This window comes from Microtus pennsylvanicus, chromosome 6 (assembly GCF_037038515.1).
Source record: "Microtus pennsylvanicus isolate mMicPen1 chromosome 6, mMicPen1.hap1, whole genome shotgun sequence".
Taxonomy (NCBI): Eukaryota; Metazoa; Chordata; class Mammalia; order Rodentia; family Cricetidae; genus Microtus; species Microtus pennsylvanicus.
Genome location: NC_134584.1, coordinates 56,662,390 through 56,682,274, shown reverse-complemented (window position 1 = coordinate 56,682,274; position 19,885 = coordinate 56,662,390). Strand labels below are relative to the sequence as shown.

Here is a 19,885-nt window from a genome sequence, read left to right as displayed (position 1 = left end):
CTAGGGATGTAATGCTTGTGCTCTGCAGAGTAGAACGAAACCATCAAGAGTAAAACGGTGTGTGCCAGGGCATTATTCCTTAACCCTGATCTGTGAGAGTCAGGGAAGCTCTCTGCTTTAACAACAGGTTCCTCATTTGTTAGTGGGCATAATTGTGGGCAAGCCTGGGAATGTTGTAGTATAGTAACAGTGTAAGAGGTATAATACATTTTCAAGGTCTATGATATTTTATTTTAAAATTTGTCCATTTATGTATAATGTATCAAAGCAATGCTGGACAGATAATTGTGGATCTATGCTTTTCTGGGTACCTCAGTTTCTGAAGGTTACCTAAAAGACATTGAAATGACCAGAAGGAATACTTGACTTCTGATTCTAAATAATTCCTCCCCAGTAATTTTTGTTATGGTTTTAGTGTTCATTTTCCATTTTCCTGTTACTTTTCTCTTTAATATCTTTGTGCATTTAGCTTTAAAATAAGTTAGCGTAGCTGGTTAGGATAGGTAACTCATAATTTCCTATTCCTTAGTTTCTTTCTGGACTGCCTGTCTGGCATCTAAAGTGATGGTATTTGTGCATGTGTTTTGAAGCTGTTCCCTTTATGAGGAGAAAGGAAGGGATGTGACGTGGTGGATGGTGGACTGCGCATCTCCCCCTGCCCTCTCTTCACCTGTGGGCTGGACCTTGGCTTAGTGATTTTCTCTCCCCAGGATGAAGGGGCTGTGTTCCAATTCAAGTTGACTGTTAATGTGGGAATCAGTATTTCAAGAAGCAGCACACATTTTAATGAAATATAAAATTGCATGGCGAGGTACTTTAAACAAATATCTAATGCTTTGTTCGATTTTTCCCATTTGTCTCTGCAGGTGCTGCTTTTCTGAAGTTGCTCACCAGGACATCTCAGCATCGCTGCAGAAATAAATAGGTAAATGACATCAAAGGTCCTCATTGTTCGCTTCTGTCTGTTTTCTTTTCCAAGACAGGATCTTAGTTATGTAACCCAGGTAGTCTTGAAACTCTCAGAAATCCTCCTGCCCCCGTCCTTTGTGTTCTAGGATGGCAGGTAGGGGCCATTGTCCTGGCTTGATGCTGTTGTTGTTGGAAGTATTTTCCAGGCAGGAAACATTTTGAGAAAGGAATAACTTTTTACATTTTGGAACCTTGCCTGCTATCTTAGTAACTTTTGTATTGCTGTGATAAAGCGCCATGACCAAAGCGACTTGTAAAAGGGAGTTTATTTGGCTTCCAGTTTCAGAAGGTTTGAGTCCATGATGGTGCAGCAAAGACATGGCAGCGGCGACGACTGAGAACATACATCCCAATCTGCAAGTAGAGGCAGGGGGAGATGGCCACACCTCCTAATCCTTCCCAGACAGTTCCACCAGCTAGGGACCAGCATTCAAACATAGGAATCAATGGGCGTTTATTCTCATTCAAACCACCCTGCCCAGTAAGCACTAGGCTTGGTGTACCCCTTGGGTAGCCTCAGTCATTATCAAGAACTCACTTATTGAAGTTGAATAAACAGCATTGAATTTAATTATTCAAATGTTTTCTCCAGTTCGGATCTGCTTTGTTCTCTCCCTGCTGAGGAGCAAGCTTCAGAGATCTGCATTGTGGGAACAATCTTTCCCTTTTACCCTCTCTGTAGACCGTTTCAGTTTCTGTATCCCAGAAAGGCAAAGTGGACGTGGCCAATTTAAATAACCCAGATTTATTACTTGATGAGCACTCAAACTCCGAAAGATTGCCAGAAAGAAAGTTGGAAATGATTCGGTCACAGGTGATTAATGATTGGGTAGATTTTAATTTGTAAAGGTCACTTTTGGAAAATATTAGCAGTAGAGGTTGACTATAACCCCCTGCAGTACACATTCAGGAAAATCAAGGAAATGGGTAGTTGAATAACTTGCTAAAGATTGATCCAGCTATGTTTCTCAAATGGGAGCGGCCTGTTGACCTCTGTTCTCTAGGGGTCCTGTTAGTGTTATAACCTTGGCAATGAGCTCAGATCAAAGCAGCCAGCGGATGATCCAGATTCCAGTCCAGCCGACGACTGTCCAGTAGGGTCCGCTGCACGCGGAGAGTTCATACAGGACATTCCTACAAATGTCATCCCACTTGTAGGAAAGCCATTGTTCTGGCTTTGAGATTTTGAGAACGGAAATATTTTCCCGTGCTCCATTTTGGATTTTGGGGTACTGACTTCTCGAGTGCTACTAGTTTCCGCCAGTAGTGCTGCTCAGGGGACTGGGGCTCTTTGTGATGAGAACTGCAAACACTTGTGGGTTGTGAAACGGCTTGAGCAGCAGCCTGCTCATGGGAGAGCAAGGACGAGGTGGTGTCCTGGGCAGGGTTAGTGTTTGCCCCTTATCAAACTGCTAATCCTTAAATATCTCTTCCGTATTGATTTAGTGGAGATGGGAGAAGCTGATTATTAATTTCTATTAATAAAAATTATTAAACCAGGCATGTTAGTAGATACCTGTAATCACAGGAAGTGGAGGCAGGGAAGAAGAAAAGTTCAAGGTCATTCTTGACTACAATGACTTAGAAGCTAGCTTGGGCTACATAAAGCCTTCCTCAAATATATGTATAAACACCACACACACACACACGTTGTTCAGATCCACAGTGTCACATCAGTCAGGTGATGGCGGTAAGATGGGCATGGGCGGTGAGGCCTGTGTTCACTCATAACATTCTACAGGGAGAACATGCTCAACAGGAGAGGTCTGGGCTGTGAGGAACCAGTAAGTTTCCGCTCTGTTCAGAGGAACCATCTGTGTGAGTTCCCAGCAACAGGAGCCAGACCGTGCTGCCTACCACGCAAGGAGTCATTTGAAAACCCTGGCCAAGTGCCCCACATCTTCCATGTGTTCTGCTGGTGGTTTGGTTTCCCCATTGTGAGATGTCACCCTGGATCACGGCCAGGATGGCCTGGTTAATCCTGCCCCGGAGAAAAGCCAGTTCCATTTGGCAGAAACGTGAGGGGCCAAGTTGTGGTTGCCCTTGAGATTCCCCCTCTAAACCAGCCTCCTCTGTTTCCTTTATGTTAGTTTTGATTGTGAGTTCATCAGAGACCAACAGTGCAAACTTCATCAGTCAGATGAGAACAGTCGTTCGGATCTAGGGATATCAAAACTGAGGAGAAATGTCGTTCTACTTCCTGCTTCCTACACTCTGTCTCCATGTTTGCAGGTTTCTCTTGAGCAGAAAAGACGATTGCAGTTTGAGGCAACTCTGGACATCAACTGTCCTCAACATATGTGCCCCTGTACTGGACACACATGGGCCAAAGTCCCGGCTGAGGGGCTAGGTGGCTCTGTAGGCAGGTTCCTAAAGTCCACCTCTGTACTTGGGAATGGCTTCTTCATTGTTACTGGAAGTAAATAGGTAGTCGTGTATATGGAGAAAGTCAACCAGTGTCCCCTACCTGATTCCCTGACATCATGGAGAGTTGTTTGAATATGGAATCTGAAAACCAATACTTCCAGCTTCTCACTGAGACTCTTTGGACAAACTTCTCACCTCTCATACTCATTGGTAGAGAGGCAAGGTATCCCTACTCTGTTCTGCTTCTACCCTGAGGGAATTGTGGGAAAGCTTTGAAGAGGGCAGGTTCAAGTATGTGGCTAACATCAGAGGACTTCTATTGGCAGCCCTTAAAACAAAACAAAACAAAACAAAAGTCAGACCTTCCTGTACCATACCGCGTGTCTGCCACAGGATGGTTTGCGTGTCGGGCAAGGGGCTGGAGATTGAAACACACACACGGTTCATCCTTGAAACAAGAATGCCCCTTTATTGTGTTCCAGGGCAGCTTATATAGAGCTTCTCCTTGACTAATGGCCATGCCCCAGCTCTCGGGACTTTTCAGCTGCAAGCCCACCAGAAACCACTCTCCTGCCATCAGGAACTCATGAGGGTCTCGTGCTCAGAGCAGCTGCAAGCACAGGAAAATAAGTTGTTTACTCTGGCAAGGAAGGGGTCACAGAGAATTCAGGGTCTGATGGTTTGCAGTCTTTAATACCTACCGGGCTTGAATCCTTGTTTATCATTAGCTGTGTAACCTTGACCGAGTTCTTGACACCTTGTCTAGTTCTCCCTGTGTCTCAGGCTGTTGTTAGAAAGGCAGTAAGGTGCAGTATGTATGCCCAGCAGGGTGTACGGAGCAGACACCTTGTAAATCTTAAGAACAGAGTCATGGCGCAGGAAGGGAGAAGAGTCATGACTGAAAACTCTCCACAGTTTGAAGTCCCTTGCAGTACCTGGTTATGTTCATTTGGCCCACGGCAGAGAATCTGGATAGAGGGAGGTGATCAGCAGGATGCTGTCTCTGTAGATGGCACAGTGAGACTTGGTCTTCCTGGGTTTTCCTCCTGGTTGGAACTGAATGAACCAGAGTCCAAGTGATCAGCCTGGCACTGGCTGGTCCCCACGGTAGCCACACCGCACACTCGGCTGAGCCCTTGAGAACGACCAGTGCCACTGAGGCACTGAATTGTTTGATTTTATTCACTTTTCATTATTTTAGAAGTTAGCACTGATGGTTCTTATTGGGAAATCTTTCAGTGCCTCGAGACCAACTTGGGAAACCGGAGCTGGTTTCTCAACTGAAAATTTGGTGACGAATGTTTCCTTAGCTGGAAGGGTGGCTCTTCCTTGTGTACTTTTGGCTTACGCTACTGATGTTCTAAACTTGCAGCCGCACAATGTAGAAGTCATTTACATAATTAATCTGGAAGTCGTTAGAGGAGCAGAGAAGTGTTTATTTAGTAAGCGAGGGTTTGACAGCTTCCTTCCTTTACTGAGCATGAATTGAGCCAAATATATCATTTCCATGACAATGATAGTCCTCCTCATGGTTTGAAAAGCATGGTGAAAATTGTGAAATACATAGGCGTTTTAAAGTTCTGATTTCTCTTATTTCTTTTAACTCTTCTTATTATAAGAATGGGTTTTTTGACTGCCTGTAGATCTGGGTACCACATATGGACCCAAGGAAGCTGGAAGTGGGCATCAGGGTCCTTAGAATTGGAGTTAGAGACATTTTTGAGCCACCATCTGGGTGCTGGGTATCAAACCTGGGTCATCTGGAAGAGAAGCCAGTGTTTTTAACTGCTAAGCCATCTCTCCAGTGAGCCGCCCCCAACTTTTGTTAATTTGAGTTAATAGCTTGCTTTTCTTCTGATAAGGACCTCTGGCTACTAAAGATTCTTAGGGACTTGCCCCTTCTTTCCATGACCTTCTTCTCCTCACCTAACCGTGACTTTTAAGAGGAAGATCTGAACCTTTTACAGCGGCTCTCAGCTTTCCTTATGCTGTGACCCTTTAGTACAGTTCCTCATGTTGTGTGACCACAACCATAAAATTATTTTTCTTGCTACTTCATAACTGTAATTTTGCTACTGTTATTAATCATATAAATTTTTGGTGTGAAGGATATCTGATAGGTCACCCCTGTGAAGGGGGCAGTTGACTCCCAAAGGGGTCACACTCATGGGTTGAGAAAGGCCATTTTAGGATATCCTTGATGACGGTCCAAGTTAGGTACCTGACTAATGGCAGCTGAATGATGGTGGGGTGTGGTATCTGTACATTGTGGGGTACCCAGCGTTATTTCCTGATGTATAATATGTGCTCAGTGAATGCTAGGAGACAGAGGGATGAGTGTGGACAATGTAAGTTCCAATTAATGAGTTTTGCTTTGTTTGCATTGTGCCGAGAATCAAATGGAGGGCTTTGGGCATACGAAGGAGATGCCAAAGGACCTGGCTCCCCAGCCCTATAAAATGGGTTTTAGAGAATGACCCACTTAAAACTTGGGAAGCCATAGAGGTCCTCTCAAACCTTTTAAAAGGGAACACAGTGAACCTTCACACGAGGTGCTCTTCGTGGCTACAGCTGAGGCCGTTTTACTGCCAGAACCCGAAGGGCAGGCCAGTACAGGTGCCTGAGTACTAACAGGAGCAACCTAAAGGAACGAAGGCTCTTTATTTCAGTCCAGTGTGGTGGGGAAGACTTGGCAACGTTGGTATCGCAGAAATTGATTTACAGCCGGGAAACAAAACGCAGAGAAAGCAGGCTGGAGTCTTCTGGGGCAGGTGTGTCCTTCAGACCCCTTTCAGTGACTGACCTCCCATCACCAGGCCCCACCTTCCAGATGGTGCTGCCAGCTGAGGATCAGGCACTCAAAACACGGGCCTGCTGGGGACACTTCAAATCCAAACATAACAGAAGGAGAAAACCAGACTGCGCTGAGTGAACCCGCACAGGGACCGGGTAGAGCCACCCTCTCAGGGTGACCATAAAACATATGAATGATTTTATATGAAAACGCTTACCATTGCCAGATTCTTAATTTGTGGCCATAGACTGGAAAGACATAGTGGAGGGTGGTTTCTCTATATCTGCTGCTATTATTTTTTCTTTAAGGAAAAAACACGTTTTTTTATGCCAAACCACAGCCGTCTCCTTTCACCACTACAGAGGGCAATAACATGCCTCTGAAGTTCCTAGATCCTGCCCCATAAATCCCCTCTCTGCTCACTGGGAATTTGTAGTGATTCCCTAAGTGAAACTGACTTCTTCTGAATTAAATATTGATCTCACCTGCATCGCTGTTTGAGCCAGTTCCATAACCACAGTAATGTTTTCATAATCTTTCTCTCTCTATGGCTCCATGCTGGGTGGACCACAAGTCATTTTCTGGTACTGTCTTTCCCGACAGGCCCAGCGTCAGCATTCCCCAAGCCACAGACCAGCACTGGCTGCACAACACAAGCAAGGGTGTCAAACACTGTAAGGAAAACCCTTCAGGCCAATTGATGATCTTGGGTACACCATTAGGATTACCTGATTTTGATGCAAGTTATTCTGTACACAGCCAAGTTATGCCAAACATCCAACACATCCATTTCATAACCCCATCTTAGCTCTCCATGTTAGGAATCCAGTGTGATTCCTGTAAAAGAGCTGGTCCCCTTGCTGTTATTTTTAACTGAGTCTCTATTGTTCTGTTTTATCAACAAAGACCCAGGAGCCAGATGCTGGGGTGAAAACCTGCTAGCTCATGGAGGCAGAACAGGCAACTGGTTGACCTTCCTTTGTGTTGTCTCAGAGGTTTCTCCTACTCCATCAACTCCTCCAACTGGATGGCCCTCTGTTCTACTGCCTGTGTGTCTCCACCCCCTCCATCCCCACCCCTGTCCTCCTGACACCTTCTTACTCTCTATGTTTTTTTTCTTAATAAACTTTAGTTTATTTCTGGTCAGTTGGTTGCTTGCTCTGCCGCTAAACCTACTTTTGACTTTATTTAATCCTGTTTACAGTGTTCAAGCAGAAAGCTCTTGGATTAAAGATTTGTTCTAAGACTGAGCCACACCACAGCTAGAAGCAGGTAAACGACGACATCTCAGGTTTCACAGTATGATCAAATAGCTAACAACACCTTGTTGTCTCTGGAACTTAGAGGCGCTATCTGTGCTCAGACTGTTTCACTGATACAGGAGAGTGAAATCCAGTCCGTTTTTTTTCTTAATATTTATGGAGTGTCTGTGATTGGAAAGACAAGTGGTCACATGATTCCACAGACTCCTCATCATTCAATCAGAGCCCCCAGCGTAGGGGTCATTCACCCCTATCAGGTATTTTGATGGCTCCATCTGGATATTACTAAGCATTTGGGTAAAGGGGGCCATTGCAGAGAAAAATCATGTGGCAAACCCCACCCAGATACATTGCTTTCTAGCTACTGTGATTTTTTTTCTGTGTATTGTTACTGTATATTTATAACATTTCTACATCTCGAGGTAAAGATAAATATAACCTGCCCAAGGGTCACACTCCAGTCTCCTTTGGGGCCACAGAACACTGAGGTTCACTCTGGAAGCCAAGCCGCAGCCTTATACTGTTACCATTATGGTTGGACCAGAACTGGCAGAAGATATTTGTGTGTGTGTGTGTGTGTCCCTCCCCACCTTTCCAGACCACCTGTGTTCATGAAGAAAAGGAAAAGCATAGGGGGCAAGATCACCTGGTATTTAGGGATTGCTGCTAATGGTCGAGTGCCTAAGAATATCTCCTTTTGTTTTTCTTAAATTATTTTGATTTTTAATTATGTGTGTATTGTGTGGGTATGTGCACATGAATGCAGCGTCCACTGAGGTTCTCAGAAGAGGGTGTCGGATGCCCTGGAGCTGGAGTTGCCGACATTTGTGCAGGGAACTGAACTCAGGTCCTCTAACAGAGCAGGAAGCTCTCTTCACACCAAGCCAGGTCTCCAGCCTGAGTCTCCTCTCTAACTTAATTCTCTTTGTCACTGTGCTGGATAGTTTATGTCAGCTTGACATAAGCTAAAGTCATCCTAGAAGAGGGAACCTCCATTAAGAAAAATATTTCCATAAAATGAGGCTATAGGCAAGCCTGTAGGGCATTTTCTTAATTAGTGACTGATGGGGGAGGGCTCATCCCATGGTGAGTGGGGCCATCCCTGGGATGGTGATCTGGGTTCTATAAGAAAGCAGGCTGAGTAAGCCAGGGGAGATAAGCGAGTAAGCAGCACCCCTCCATGTCCTCTGCATCAGCTTCTGCCTCCAGGTTCCTGTCCTGTTTGAATTCTTGTCCTGGCTTCCTTCAGTGATGAACTCCGATATGGAAGTGAAAGCCAGAGAAACCCTTGTCTCCAAACCCTTGTCTCCAAGTTGTATTTGGTCATGGTGCTTCACCGTAGCCATAGTGACCCAAACTCAGGTAGTCACGTACCTCAGCCCTTACTCATACAATTGTATATTTTGGTTCCTTTTTTGGGTACATTGTTAGTGTTTCTCTGTATCATAAAAAGTTTCTTACTTTTTTTAAAAGTGTTTTACGCTGGGTGATGGTGGTGCACACCTTAGATTCTAGCACTCGAGAGGCAGAAGCAGGCAAATCTCTGTGAGTTTGAGGCCAGTCTTGTCTACAGAACAAATTCTAGGACAGTCAGGGTGGTTACATAGAGAAATCCTGTCTTGAAAAACCAAAAATAAAGAAATAAATAAATTTTTACTAGTTTACTATTTCATCCTATAGATTTAAATCAATTTAAGCTTCCTTTTGATATTTGCACTATTTTTAACTTTTTATCCATTAATTTTAAGTTTTGAATAATAAGTTTAAAAATAGATTGTTCAGTTATAAAAATGTTTCTAGGAAAATTAGGTGTTAGTAGTATGAAAGAAGGTTTGTTTTATGACACACTGATCAATAAAACCTTGGATATAAGCTGAGAATGGTATTTTATTTTAATTTTTGCTTGTCTATTTTTAATAAAACTATGTTCAAAATAGGCAACATCTGGGTCTGGCCCATACGCCGTAATTGGCAAAGCGCTGTTGGGTAGCAGGTGGCAGGGGTGCGGGATGCTGGAGAATTGAGAGGATGCCGTCGTTAGCACCTCTCTCTTCTCTTCACCTGGCTCACTGGCTTCCAGTTTCAACACTCCCACAAACTTTTGTTTGTTTTCTTAATGAAGTCCAATGTTTGGTTTGTTTTTCCTAAGCTGAAGAGTCACTTGTGTTTTGGCTCTTGTTCTTTCTGCCATGCGCTGTTGTCGTTTGTGATAGCTATAATTGTGTCGCTTGTGGCCCGATTGTATTTCCCTCAGATGCATAGCTTGACTTATCTTGTCTGCTCAGAAATTGTTGCTTGCATACAAAATTGTCCTGTGTTTGGGGAGAACTCTGGCGTGGACAGGATAAAGGGAGCGGAGTGAAAGTTGTTGCATGACTTCTTGGTTGTAGCTGCTAGCACTGGGAAGCACCCCTGTCCCATCTCCCAGTCCTCATGAGTGCCCGATCCTAGGTCACCTGCCCTCGTATTTGTGACTTCTATTTCCAGGCAGATGGTGGAACTAATAAATCCCACAGGCTAGTGTTCTTAGACTTTAAAGCCCTTTCAGATTTTCTTCTGATTTCTCTCTTCAGTTGGCTTGGATGGCTCCATGGTCCTTTCTCTCTATGGTCCCCTTGCACCCTCTGATGCCCCCCGCCCGTGTGGCTTGAACTGCCACCACAGTCTGGCTCTCCCCGACTCCAGATGTATAAAGCTGACTGTGTTTGTTCTGTTCCCCAGTATCCCACTGCCTCTTCTAACGCCTTGTGCCCCCAAATTAACCTTCTCCTCCTCTACCTGCAACCCCATTCTTCCACTCTGCTTCATCCGCAGGATGAATGAACACATGTGCTACCAATTAAAGGTATCCTAACTAAGCAAATAAATCAGACTTCTCCAACATACACTAAACTTGGAATCTTGCAAGTTGTGTGATTTCAATGGACTCTGGATTTGTAGTGCATGTGTGTTGGTGTATGGAAGATGGTTAGATGTTGGGTGTCTTCATTGATCTTATCCTGCCTTAGGTTTTTGAGACAGGACCTCTCAATGAATTGGAACTCGTTGACGTGGAGAGGTTAGATGACTGGCAAGCCTCCAGAGTTCTTCGTCTGCACGTCCTCAGTGTTACACCCGACTTCTTGGTGAGCCCTGGTAATCAGGTCGCGCTCAGATCTTCACGTTGAGTGGCAAGTGCTTCACAGACTGAGTCATCCTGCCCCAGGCCCTAGTTATGAAATCTTCATGTGAAATAAACCCTTAGCTACTAATTTACCATTTATAGAAACTTGACTTTTTTAAGCGACTTGTTTAGTTTAAAACAGAATACACCCTGAATTGTATCTGGTGCACATTAGTGAAGTGAGAGCCGTCACAGCACTTTCTGGTTAGAAGGCTTTTTCTTTTTTTTTTTTTTTTTGCCTTGAGGGCTTAACAGTTTTTTTTCTTTGGGTCTTAATTATTTCCATATTCCAGTATGTATTGTTTTGGTCATATTGGAATTATCCCTTATTAGCTAGTTTTTTTTTCAGTTTACCTCCCAGGGATCTCAGGCAAGAAATACAAATATTTTCATAAGATTCTTGGAGGAAATAAAATTAATAGTTTTGAGACTGAAAATGTGGAGGCTTGTCTCCTAAGGATTGGAAGACTTTATTGAGATAGCGAAATATCCCTCCCTGGGGTGAAGGTCTTTGTGATTTTTTAAAGGGCTTATTGGAAATATGGGGCTGGAAAGAATAAAAGGAAATTTAATACCGTGAAGTTGGAAACAGCTCCTGAAATCCAATCTGTTTTAGAACACACATAGCAGGCTCATTCCCAGAGATTTGAGACAGTTCAGTTCTCTTCTTAACGCTGCCAGGATCATTAAAATGGTGGCACAGGAAGGTCCCTCCAAGGGAACATGGCATGGCAGTTTTCGTGAGTGGGACTCTTTTCTGCGCCTCAGGGTGGGGTATCTTGCAAGCTGCCTTCTCTCCTGTATCGAGAAGCTTGAGTTCCTTGCACCAAAGTTTCCTGGTCCTGAAATGAGGAAGGATAGTGCAAGGAGAATATCTAAGAGGTGTTCTCCAGAAGATGTTCTCAGTGGCAACTGTGCCTCAGTAGCACACGGGGACACAGCCCAAAACTAACGCGCAGAACGCTGGAAGTGACAGGGCTGATGGGGGGCAGGGGGAGTTTCCTCAGCCCTAATCAGAGATATAATGAGACCCACAAGGAAATTACAACATTTTTCCAAGCACTCAGATCTGGAAGAAAACAAAAATCTGTCGGAAATGTGTGGCCAGCCAAGTCTCAACACAGACGTGATTACTCGGGGGAGTTCCTAGGGAGCAGAGGAGGAACAGGGCTGTTCGTGGACCTTAAGAGGGACCCCCTGGCTGTATTTTTCTAGTCCTTGCTATTGTGCCAATGTGCGGGCCTTGAAGATGCGTTTTCACATAGGCAGTGTTGGTCACTTTCTATCCTGTCACGCAGAGGACAAGGGTAAGACTGAGGCTGTGGATGTCTAGTCATTTTAGCCCGTGGTAACAGACAACAGGACAGTGTCCTTGTCCTTAAAGAGCGGATCCAGCCAAGCATGGGTGAGCAGAGATGTCACTGTGGCGAGCTAGTTATATTGGAGACAGAGGACAGAACAGTGAACTCTACCAGCTGCTCGAGGTCACCCAGACCTGTGGCGTACCAACTGGATCTTGACGATTTCACTAGGAGATGCCAGGTAGAGATGAGTGGGGGTGGCCGGTCAAGAAAGGTGGAAGTTCAGAGTGTGACAAGGAGTCAGGGTTTGGGGGGACATCGCCTGGAGGTGTAGGGAGGCAGGTGAAGTCAGTTGTGATTGTCCCAAGCACCAAGACCCTGCTTTGACCCTCTCTCCCATAAATACTTAAATATGGGTACTGTTTGTGGCTGGACTATTTTTGTGGATGGACAGTAAGGCACTGGCAGATATTTTGCCCTTGCCATGACAACTTAGGTGAATGGCGATGGTGGTGCTTCAAGCATCCACTGGGGCTCCCCGCAATCCACTGGGGCTTCCCATGAGATCTTCGGTACTGGTACATTTTGTAGCTACTGGCTGGCTAGTGATCTGTACGGCTGTGGCCCTTCCTGAAGGCATGTTCATAAAGGTAGTCAATATTACATATAAACTATCACAGTGGACATTCCTCATGTGACTCTGTCTCAGCTGTTGGACATTTTGCTAGTCTTCAGTTATATTTAAAGATCGATTTTTTTCTAGATGTATATGTATATTACCCTGCATGAGTTTTCAGGTACCACATGCGTGCAGAAACCTGAAGAGGCTGTTAGATCCCCTGAAACTGGAATTACAGGCTGTTGTGAGCCACCTGACACAGGCGCTAGGAACGGAACTCGAGTTCTCGGCAAGAACCGCATACAATACACTTTCAGTGTCTGAGCATCTCTCCAGCCCCAGAGTTACCTGTGCTTAATAGCACATAGGATTAATCGCTCATTTTTCTTAAGTCCTTAGCAGTAGTTGCCTTTCACCCTTAATGTTGGTGCTGTCGGCCATGCTTGTGGGGCAAGTGTGCTCTTAGAATCTCACAGTGCACGGCTTGAGGAAGGGATCAAAACCATGCTCTGGGCATCAAGCGGTCCCTCAGATTTGCCTACCCAGCTCAGTCCCTTTCCTCGCCTCTTCACACCGTTTCATACCTGACAGAATAACTCGATATGTTAGGGTTCAAAACTCAATGCATGGTGTCCATGATGTGGGGCATCACTCAGAAGTGATGAGGAGAGGAGAGGCAGCTGAAAGTGACCCCCAGATCCCTTTTCACGCTGAGGGTGGAAGGTCAAGTCCCATCACTCCAACCCTCGGGTTGACAGAACTCTTCATACTTAGATTAAAAACTACCCGTAAGGTCCGAGGGGGGGGGGCGGGTGTAGCCCAATGGCATAGGGCTTACTTAGCACACACCAGTCCCTGGTTTCTATCCAGAAACCACAACAAACAAAACACCGCACAGATGTGTTGGTCGGGCTCACAGAGGCTCTCGGGCGACTGCCGCAGAACCAGCAGCCGCCTTGTTTGTTTCCCAGCCCGACCAGCACACTCAGTGGTGTTTTCCCTCTTAGGAGTCCCTGTTTCCGCCTTTATCATTGGCCGAGTGTTTTTCTTTCCCATGGAATTCCCCGGTCCTCTTTAGATTCACTTTTCTTCCAGCTTTTGAAATTGCAGTTCGGCTTTCAGGATGTATTTCCGTGATGATTTCACAATGTAAGATTAAAGTCTTGAAACTATTTTCCATCAGAAAGGAAGTCAATGTGAAAAATGCTTTGAGCGATGTGGCCACTGCGTCTTTGAGTGGATCACTGTCAAGTTACCGAAAGAATATGAGGATAGTTAATTCTAATAAATCGTCCCAACAGCCAGGTGAGATGAGGCCCTTCTCCATACCATTCTCAGCCACTCTCTCCAATAGAAGGGTGAGTGCCAAAGTAAATACCATACTTCCTCAGCCTTGGATTGGCACCTAATAATTCAGTGTACTTTTTGGCTGTGTACAGACAGCCTCCTCCGTGCACAGGGACGTGGCCCTTGAGTTTGAGGTAACTGCCCTTCTCTGTTCTGGCCTTGAGTGCTCTTATGACAATACCCCAAATCTTGATTTAATTTAACTCTCTCTACCATGGTCTCCTGACTGGCACCGTAATCATTGCTTCCGATAGCCTGGTGGTTACTGAGAGGTACTGACCGAGAACCTGGTTCTGAGGATGGACAAGGATTTCCTTTTCATTTGGGGGTGGGATGCATGGGAGGTCCAGGCTGGCAGCCAGCAGACTGGGAAGACTACAGTGGTCCTTCAGTGACTGGTTAGCCCTTTCAGGAAAACTGCCATTGGGTTCCTGCTCTGCTCTTGGCTGTACGATTGTCCTTGAGCTTTTAAACTTGTTGAGCGTCAACCACAGTGAGTTTTAACATTCACTCTGTAAGAACCAGTACTTCTCTCCGGCTTTAGAAACAGTATACCCGAAAGAAAAGACCTTGAGTCATTGTGAATGTAAACTCGGCAACCGTTCTCTTCCTAAGTACCTGAGAGAGACCCGTGTGGTGATCCGGTGATCCAGCTGAGGACTTGCCCAATTCTGGGCCACCTCCCTATGGTAGACGGTACTTTAAGCACACATGTGATGTTGATAATGTTTTGCAAACAAGCAAAGCAAAGTCAGCGAAACTGGTACTGCTCTGAGAGTCTAGAGTTCCTGATCACGCTTCCCAAAATGGTGTTCTAGGGGAATGGCTTTCTCCACTGCTGTAAGCACGTCTGTTAACGATTGAACAGAGTGGGCGGGAGTGGGCGGGATTTGTCTTTATTGCAGGACTGTGCAGGGATTTTATGTGTGTAGTGGCTCGTTAAGGGTCAAATACAGGGCTTGGTTTTTGTCCTGAGATCCTTCTGGTCTCAGAAGGACTGTGGCCACATCCCACAACTCATGCCGTGTGGACATAGCCAGGGACCACTGACATAATGGATTTTCAAAGGGTTACAGTTCCTTCTCCAGCTCCTCCCATCTCAGACTACTTAGTCCTATGTCCTGTCCCTGTCACTTCAGTCGAGACCGGTCTTTGGACTTCATGGATGAGAAGTGACAGACGTACTGTGTGAGTTCCACAGTTACAGTCTCAATGGCATTGACAACGTCTGCCTTTGCCCTCTTGAGACACAGCTGAGACCCTGTGACACGGAAGCAGGCCTAGACTCAGGAGGACGAGGAGTACATACAATAGATGATCAGTGGATATAGGATTGAAGCTTCCATGGGCCTTCTAGCACAGTGGGCTGCCTACCGGTCCCAAGCAAGTCCAGGTCAGACCAGTAGCCAGCGAAGAGAACCTTGATAAATCATTGCTGCCTAAAGCCACAAAGGCTAGCAGTACCTTCCATACAACAGTAGTTAATGGATACCCTAATATAATTAACAACCACCCACCAAGATCTCTGAAATCAAACAGAGGAAAAAAATATGTTTCAAAAATCAAATCTGATATTTTCTAGACTTCTCTGTGTCTAAACTAAATTTCTAGACAGGGATTTTCCTCAGTCTAGTGAATAGTTAACAAGGACATAATATGTTTGGCAAGTAATGAACAAGGTAAGAAAATGCCACTTAAACCCAGACCGAGTGACCCAGAAAAGCTGAACTCGTGCTGCCTGGAAAAGGTGGGAGGGGACTTCCTGAGTCCTATCTGAGAGCTACCTATGAGGGCCACCAATGTCATTTACAGCTCATTCATACAGCTTGATAATCGGACATCAGCAGACATCCGACCCACTGAAATCCACCCCATCCTCTGTCCAGCTGTAGGATACGAGGCCTTCCCCGTGTTCCCGCTAAGAGCAGGCTTTATTATCCTGACTCCAGAGGAGCGGAGCTGATTAGCAGATGTCTCCAGAAGGACTGCTTTCCATAGGCACCTGGTGAGCTGGAGATAAGAGACTGCATGGATGGGTAGCCAAGCCTTGCTAATGAGGGTCTGGGCCAGCAGCGCCAGGTCCTTGGACATGACCTCTGCTGCTTTTCTTGGTGCCTGAGGCCAGATGGAGCTGGCTAGCAAGGAAATCAGGCTATGGCTGAGTCTCTTCAGCTGAGATCCATGAGGGGTTATAGCCAGGCCCTGAAGTAATCAAGGCAGAGGATACCGAAAGTTGTACTCAGACCAAGCTGTCTGGGGGAGAGCTGGGAAGAAGTAAGAGAGACCCAGGAATCATGGGAGTTGGAACTGGAAAAGGCTCACTTGGTCTTGAATCCTCTTCTGTCAATGGCCAGACCATCCCCCCTGGGATCCCCCTGTAGCGCTTCGTAAAATGTGTTTCCAAACGACTCAGGCTGGGAGTCTTCCAGCCGTCCCTGGGGAAGTAGAGCAGCCTTTTCTGAGAAGGAAATATTTTCCTTGCGATTAGTTGGGATTTTTTTTCTCAGTTGGCTCCAGCCCCATCACTCCTGGCTGATCTCCCTCAGACCACCCTGAGCAAGTCCGTCCTCTACCTCTTAGATTCCCACACTTAAACCCATGACCTGCTTCCGCCGAGCGAGCCACAATTAAGCGAAGGAGGAGGGGCCTGCTTCCTGGCCTTGTGTTTTCTGGAATAATGACTTTCCCCAGCTGCTTCAGCTTTCTGGCCCCTGCTCTGAATTGCTGTCTGATTTTCTGTCCCTGTTCCGCTTCAGACGTGTGGAGCCTGCGCTGTGTGAGCCTGCGCTGTGTGAGCCTGCGCTGTGTTGATACTTCACCAGCATCAGAAGGAGTGACTCCTTCCGCCAGGAAGATGCGTTTTTATGGAAAATTGTTTGGATTTGTTTTGGGAGCTTTGGATAGACTGCTACCTTGGCTCATATGCCATTACCTAGTGCGGATGAGGAGCTGTCAATCACGATGATCTAGCAAGTCATCCACACAGGTGGCATGGCCATTAACACTGATCCTGGAGACCTTGGTGGAGGGGTGACATTACTCAGTGTGTAGTCAATTTAAAAAAGGGGGGTTGGTGTATGTCACAGCCATGTCAGGATGTTTAGGAAGTAGGACGTTGCGGTTTGTGCGTCTCCGGCTTTGTGTCGCTGATAAAGCAAGGAGAATTCCTGTGTAGGCTGGGTGGAGTTTACAGGCCATGGGATTCAAGCTGGATAACGGATTTAAACTAGTGTTTTCTGAGCATGTTCTAGAGAATGTTCCAGGTCCTAGGGGTATTTTTCAGGGGTACGTAAAAATGCGTTTAGGGATGGAGGTCGCTTTGCAACCCCCTGCTTTTAAATTGGTCCAGCTCTGCTTCCATCTGCCTTGTGTGCAGAACCAGGCACGCCTGTCAGAGTCTGTTTGATAAATAGTGTTCCATGCTTAAAAGGGAAGTTTGCAAACCACAGGTTCAGAGGCCTGCCTTCTAGTAAAAACAAACACACAGAGAGAGACCTCTTCAGCCGGGCAGCTAACGATTGCATTTCTGAGATCCACATAGATCAATCCACAGACATTTGGGAGCAGCGAATGCTAAGATCTAAACAAATACATGTTCCCGTGTAACCGCTCTGTCACCAGGAAGCCCTCGGCCAGTGTAAACAAGACACGCAGACTGCAGCCTTTGAGTGCCAAGAGAAACGAGACGGCTGTTCTAGTCGTGTGGGCAGGTGACTTGTCGCCTCACGCGAGCACCAGCAGACATCAGTGTTGAGGTCTGTGAAAACCCGTGAGTGACAGTGACATTCACTGAGAGCTTTCCGTGTGCTGGGCACCGTGCCTAGGATGCTTGCTGCGCTCTCGGAAGTGAAGGTTCCATTACAGGTGGGAAAATGGCGGCTCAGAGCGTGAGTGGTTTGGCCAGAGTCATACAGGTGACAGAGTAATGGAGCTGAGCCCGGGCTCATTTGGCATAACTCGATTTCTGTGAATGATCTACTGTATTGCACCCATTGACTCTCACTGTAAGAAAGACACATTTCATTAATTCTTTGATAATTTCATATATGTTTACAATGGGTTTTTATTACATTAACCTTCCTACTCCTCTCCCTAAATCTTCCTAGATCCATCCCCACTTCCCCACCCACTCCCAATTTCATATATATATATGAGTTACAACAGGTGATATGTCACAGTAGGTGAGCATAACCTATGTATAGGTTTGAGTTTTTAAAACGTGGCTGTCTTTTCTCCCGTTTCTACCTCAGCTTCTCGGGTGCATTCTCTCACACGGACCTCAGCAAACACTGCGTTTCAGGGGCCGCTCTTGACTGACTTCATGCCCTTTCTCTCCACTGTTGCATTCCCTTGGTCAGTGCCTCTGCTGGAGCAAAGTTGGCCTCCAAGGAAGTGGATTCGGCAGGTGTCGGGTTTGTTTTTATAGGTGCATTTGAGAAGTTGGGGCTGTTTGAGAAGCAGTTTCACAGAACACCCAGGTGGCCACAGGGATCTGCCAGCACACAGCAGACCACCATTTTCAGCGAGATGTAGCTAGGAGCGGAGTGAGTTTCTCCCAGGGAGCAAGACGGCTCTGTGGAAATGTGAGCAAACGTGGGTGCTTGGGGAGTGCTGAGCACTAAATAATTCTAAGCAGTGAGCTATGATATCTACCAGGCAGGAATTCGACACTGGTGCCCTAATAGCATGAAAGTGTTCTTGTTCCTTCCTGGGAGCCTGGCTGCCTTCCTGCCAGTAACATGTTCATTGAGGGTTGACAATACCGGACTTTTCAGAGAAACCCGTGCACAGGGAATCTCATTCTTGACTCTGGTGGATAGTGTGTTGGTTAAGGGGTCACTGTGAAGGGTGCTAAATAAGAGTGCCTAAGGGCCTAAGTTGGATTCGCAGAAGGGAATTGACACACGCGCACATAAATGTACACACGCATCTCTCTCCCTCTCTCCTTCTCTCACTGCTCCCCTCCCCCGCCAGGCACATTCACACATACATGCACATGGACGCACATGGACAAGCACACTCCTCAGGCACAGTCCCAGGGAGGCTGGAGAGCATATGTTATCCGCATCCCGCATCCCCAAGATAAGCAGCTTTCCCAGACATCTGTCTCCGCGAGGCTGTTGGAATTCCTACCAGGGGGTGTTCACACTCATTGTCCCGGAGAATCGAGAGCGAGTGGGAGGAAGCAGCCATCCACAAGGAGGAAACAAACCACTCTCCACTTGGGCTTGCAATGCAGATGAATTCCATATTTTCGTTAGGGATTTATTTTTCTTCAGGAGGAAGGGAAGGCTAGGTGACCGGCCTAGTTTCTGGGAAGCAGACTGACACACAGCTCCAGCCTGTTGAGGTCATCAGTTTGTTGCCTGTTGTTTTCGGTCTCCATGTGTGCACGTTTGCCTTTAAGAAAATGGCCCAGAACCTACTGGGTTGCCTCTCTGTGGCTTGACACTCCTGCTAAGGTGGTCAGACTTGCTGATAGGCTGCTTCAAAACTGCTTTGGTCAGCAGAGCTGCGGACCTTTGTTGCATCTCCGTGGGTCCCTCACTCGAGGGTTCAAGCAAATCCAACAAACTTCCCCTGCTAAACGTGGCAACGGATGCTTGTGGCGCTACATTTCACTGCTAAGATGCTCATCCATTTTAGCTACTTTCCCCTGTTCCCTACTGTGGGAGCCTAGGAATGGTAAGGCTGATGGCATCCCTCAAATGAACTGCCTGTGGCATTCCAAGGTAAAGAATCTGAGCTCCTTTCCTCCTAAGAACCACTCAACCACACTCATGGTGTGCGGATGGGACCACACGGTCTCTGCCCTTGTGAGCTTGCCTGACCTGGGGCTACTGTGGAGGGAGACTGAGCTGGCAGGTTAGGCCTGTCTGTCCATCCTGTCTGGGCACTAGAGTCAGTAACTGTCCTCAGCCCTCCCCAACATTCTTCCCAGGAAGCAGAGAAGAGAGCACCTATCTGATTCTCCCATCTGGGCCCCTAGAAGTCGGCCAGCCACCAGCATGCTGAGCCTCTCCCATCTTGAAACTGTGTGGAACAAAGGCTCAGACGTCCGCA

General features: G+C 46.4%; 1 protein-coding gene across 2 annotated transcripts in view; it reads left to right on the top strand.

Annotated features, from left to right (window-relative positions):
* Positions 1–19,885, top strand: part of Lhfpl2 (LHFPL tetraspan subfamily member 2) — a 147,513-nt gene that overhangs the window by 67,250 nt on the left and 60,378 nt on the right. For both annotated transcript variants that reach the window (XM_075976298.1, XM_075976299.1), the window contains exon 2: positions 867–925. The gene's annotated coding sequence lies outside the window, so the exon portion shown is untranslated. The remainder of the gene's footprint in view (positions 1–866; positions 926–19,885) is intronic.